Genomic DNA, 5,367 nt, shown 5'->3' with positions numbered 1-5,367 from the left:
CAGACTCTTTCTGGATAACAAAAGTAAAGTGGGTTTAAAGCGTGTGGTCCATGCTTTCTGCACACTGCAGTAGGGAAATGCTGCTGGTGGTACCTGTATGGTGACTCTCATGAGCCTTGAAGTCAGAGACCATCTGGTAGAGAAAAGGGACGCTGGAAAATGAAAAACTCAAAAGCTGAAACTGGGAAGTCTAAGGGAGAGACATGGTAGGAAAACTCTGTGCATCAAGGCGTAAAGCACAGGGTTCTATAGACCACAAGTGGGCTTTGCTATAAGGGCAGAATCAGGCCACAGAGCAGGTGAGGAAAGGGATATGAGTCCTTCTTGGTCTGTAACTAGCAGTGCATGGCATGTGGGCTGAAACTTGGATATGGGTAGGTTGTGATTAGAAATCCAGCACATGAAAGTGAAATCAAACAGTCATAAATCAGGGAACACATGAAAACAATCCTTTGGGGACTCTAGAGAGCTGTTTCCTCATAAGATTTAGCTGTAATGTATTGGATTACATTTAAAAAAAACATCACCGGTAATGCAAACCATGCAGAGCATGGAAATGCTCTTCAGTTCCTCTTTATAAGCGTGTTACAAGAAATAATTTGGGTCTGTATTTATGTGGACTGTTGAGTTCCTGGGTGCTGGCATTGTACAGCTGTAAATGAGTTAGTCTAAACCTGTTTTACAGCCTTACACTGGAAGAAGCAGAAGAAATTATGTGCTCCACGTAGCTCCTTGACCTAGTGCATGAAGCTGAAATGGTGGTGGAACTCTCCTTGTGTCCCCCAAACCATCATTTAGGCCCAGTGCCAACCCTTGCTGTTATCCCAGAAAACCCTCTAGCTGTCATTCCACGGAGAAGAGATGACAAAAAAGAGAGGGTGCTTGGCAGAGTACGCAAAGGTTTGCAACCCCTGTGTTGTGCTGCTTGGGGGCATCCTTCAGTGCTTATGGTGCTTGGTGTCATCGCTTCATCGCGCCTAGTGCCTCCAAAGCATGGGATCAAGACAAATGATAATTTGGTAATGAGTAACGGTCATGTACTGTGGCAGGGTTTTCACATTTTCTGTACGCTGCCATTGCACAGCACCCTAGAGTCCGTCCGTGTCAGGGAAAACTTGGGTGTTTTCTTGCTCTTAATCACCTTGTAGGTAAGTTCCTCTCTCTGCAGAGGCTGTGAAGCCTCAAGGGACAAGGTTCCTCCAGAGCACCAAAGGCTCACCCTTGTGTATATACCCAAGCATGGGAAACCTGCTCGCTGAAAACTCTGATCCCCATGTAATAGGACAACTGTACACTGGAGGTTGCTAGTGGGCCTTTGCCATTTTCCAGGTAGATAGGTAGATTATTTCAGTCAATCGGTAATTCAGCCATAGATCTTGATCTTTCCTGTCTGGATTTTTAAGACAGTGTGACCCAAACCCTGAAAAGGCTCCGCTGTCACTCACAGCCCTACCTTTCCCCATGCCAACAAACTCCAAAATGCATCAGTACATTGGCTGTTGGCATCTGTCAACTCCACAACTCTCCACAACTCTTCTTTACAAAGGTGAAGGGATTCATCCTTTAAGCTGGGGTTCACTAATTGTATTCATTTATTCAGGCACTGCCCTGCTGCATGCTCTAAAAGAGCAGAGCTGTCTTTCCAAATGTATTTTTCAAAGCTCTTGAACAACTTGAGAGCAGTGGTCTGCAGGGGAGGCTGGGTGAGTCTGTCATTTAGCAACACAGAGGAAGGAGGGTGCAGTGATTTTTATTGCTCAAATGGCATCATAAGAGGTCAGGGCAAGATGGATGAACACCGTATGCTGTCTTGGTGCATTGAATATGCAGAGAAGTGACACATCGGACATTTGGTCTTGGTCCAAAGTGATACTGATATGCCGCATTGACACACAACTGGCTAAATGACCTCAACAACAAGTGGTGTTATGGTTTTCCAGTGTGCATGGCACTTACTGAGGAGGTAAAAAGTCCAAACCAATGCACAACATCTCTGCTCCACAGGGATGTCCCACAAGGTCAGTGTTGCTTCTAGTAAGATGGACAAGCTTTTGGTGTTCTCTGAACTCCTTTTTCTACCAAAACTTAAGAAAGCTTGTCTGTCATTTGTCGTCCAGAGGGTTCCTCTCATTTTGGAGTCCTGTGACTCTACCACCATCCCTACATTGAGCCTCACTGCTGCTGCGTGGGGCGTTCCTCTGTCTGCCATTGTTGCTTTTCCTGATTGTAATGTAGAGGTGGCCTTAATAAAAAGGAGACTTGGTCCTAAAGTGTTAGTCACCCATCTCTGCCTTGCTGACAACCCTTTGGGTTGGTTCTTGCTATCACCTGACCTTGGATGTGGACTGGCGTTAAGTCTTTGAGGCTGTCGCTTCCTGCATGATAAGATAATCATAACAGAGCCAGACCTGACAAGTGGTGTTTTGATGTAAGCAATGAGCAAACAGACAGATCAATAAGTGCTGAGCAAGGCACGCTTCACCTCATATCGTATCGACTTACTGCAAAAATAATGGCGCAACAAAATGAAAATGTGTTGTGTTCTATCTGAGTTATGGTCAGTGGTTATATATAATATAACACAATATATTAACTCAGATGGGACTTGCCATTGAAAAAAAATACAAATGGGTAGGCACAAAATGTACTGTCTCTAAATGTACACTGCAACACATCGAGATTAATTACACAGAATATGGGAGGAAACGAAAGCAACAATAAATTTCTATTATTATAACCATAGAAAGAACATGAGAGATTTATGGCGCTAAGAGCAAAATTTCTGCGTCCTGTTAGTCTGACTGTCTAATGTGTGAGAGATTTATGAGGCCAGTGAATAATGATCAAAAGTATTTATAAAAGTTTACCATTTGTTAGCTTTTATTTTTGCTCTCATTGGGACTGTTTATGAGTAGTAGAAGGATAACACTGGGCTGACTGGCTGTTGGTGGGAGTTGTGCTGTAGGCTGGCTATAACTGTTTTGATTTCAGAAGCTCTGAAAGCCAAATGACAGCTAAGGTAGAGAGAGGCACAAGACCGCACTGAAGGAAATCTGATGTTTTTAGAGACGTTCGGCTCATGGAGGCGTAAGTGTAGGTGCACTGAGGCAGGAAGGCACTCTCTCATGCTAAGGTTGCTTTTTATGCACTGGAGGCTTTCCTGCTTTGCCTTCTCTTGCCTCTGCTGATTAATCACGATGGGCACCCCTGCGAGGGATACGTTCATACGTTGGTGCATGATTTCTCCAAGTGCAGACTGGCACTTCTGTGTCTTCTACTGCGTGCTCACACTTGGAGAAATGAAGGATAAGTGTATTAAAGGGGCTGCCGCTGGGAGGAAGGCCGGGTCTCTGTGATAATCAGGTTGCAGAGAGAGAAAGAAAGGTTATGGGAAGCAGCGGAATATCACACTTTTGGGCATTTATTGCCTTTGAAATGGATTGTGTGTATCTAGAAAATAGGATGTTTCTCACAGCTATGTGGGCTTCTATCTTATCTCCCAATAGCAGATACCAAACTGCCTACTCAGGGATTTAGCAAGAGAGAAGATGATTATGGCTGCTTGGTTAATTGTGATATGACATGACAGAGAATATAATTTACCTTGATGATAATTATCACTGACCCAGGTAGTTTTGCAAAGCTTGGACAGAGTGTAGAGGGTCGCTCTGATGGATCAGCTCCTTACAGAGAGGCTCAGAAGAGCAGCTCTGTAGCTTCACAGGCACTCTCTTGGGTGTGCTGGAGTACTTCTTCTTATGTTTAATGTAGGAATTCACACATCAAAAGAAAAGAAAACCAAGGTAATACTCTCAAAAATACACCGGAATATAAGTATGTAAATCTGGAATGTATTTGCAGTGAGTTTTGGGGGCAGTAAATGGCATAGATATTTGCAGAATCAAATAACCATTAGGGGTCACAACACTGAATCCAAATGTTTTGTCCTTCAGGACTTAACGGGGTTGCTGTCCTTTCATTTCTTTTTTCTTGTGAAGTGGGGAAAATTGGAAGTTTTGTCTTTGCTGCGATTGTAGGTCAGGGATGTAATAAGACATCTAATCACAGGCTGGAGAGGGGAAGTATTTTAAAGCAGGGTGTAGCATTTCAAATAGTGAAGTAGGTTGTTTCCGAGTTATTGCCCAAATTTGTCAGGAAATCCTAAGATTTTGAATAAGCTTTTTTTGCTGATAGCTTCATTCAAATGATTATCAAAATACTTTTATCACCAAATGGGATTATCAAAATAGTTTTGAGCAGCCAAAAGCCCAAGATGCTACAAACATGGTTTGCAAAAAAAGTCCCAGGCTGTTTAAAAAAAAAAAAAAAAAGTCTGTATTTTGGATATTTAACTGCTAAAGAAAAATCCTGTTTCAGTGAAAGATATTTGAATAGATGATACTCAAAATGATCAGCCAGACAACCCTAAACGTACCCAGATAAAAGAGGTGATTCTGTTATTTCAAGTAACTCCTGGTAGAAATGAGACCATAATTTGGCATAGAGAATACATTCTTAGTATACAAATGAGTATATTCGGGCAATTCATCGTGATGCCTGGTTTTACAAAAACATGCAGAGCCCGCAGCAATGACCAGTGCTGTTGAAAGGAAGGCCTGTTATTTAGATGTGAAACTTCATTTGAGGCTGCTATTACTGACAGCTTTTGTCTAAAAAAAGTGCCAAGTATTATGTGCTTTGGGAACCTCTGATTGCATATTTGGACTTTTTCATGGCTGTTTTGGGAATTTTGGAAGGAACTTTGTTTCAGAGGTGCTAGAGATGGTGTGAGTGGTCGGAAAAGCCTTTAGAAGGTCGGAAAAGCTCTTGGGAAAGGGTGCTGTGGTGCTTCGTTCCTCCTGCAGATTGACCCCCCACCATTTCCCTGACGTGATGCTGCTGCACGCAGCCGTGGGTCAGAGCAGAGCGGCATTAGCTGGCAGAGAGCTCTGTTGCTTGCATTCCTTCCCCGCATATTTAAATAGACTGCTTGCAGCAAAGTGGCTTCTTACTGGGAGCAAGTTGTGTTTACTATTCACGCCTGCACCGATGCCTGTGGTCTGGACTTTTTTCTGTGTCCCACCTTTGGTTGGGGATCAAGCTCTCTCTCCTGCTCTTTCATCTCCACACCTTTCATCTTGTACCTCATTTTTGGATGGTGAGGGAAGTATGTGGCAGGAAAAGGCTGAGAGGATCAAAGACACCTCGGTGACTTTGAAGTCCAGGAACGCTGACTAATGCAAGGGGCCAAAACGGGTGAAAGAGGGTACAGTAGGGGGTCACGGCCCAAAGGCAGAAAGGGCCAGGGTTTTGTCATTGAGTCGGGAAGCAGTGTTGGAGGGATGTACTTTCTTTTTCCTGAGGTTC

The sequence above is a fragment of the Numenius arquata genome, chromosome 5, assembly GCF_964106895.1.
Source record: "Numenius arquata chromosome 5, bNumArq3.hap1.1, whole genome shotgun sequence".
Classification (NCBI taxonomy): domain Eukaryota; kingdom Metazoa; phylum Chordata; class Aves; order Charadriiformes; family Scolopacidae; genus Numenius; species Numenius arquata.
Note: the sequence above shows the minus strand (reverse complement) of the source record.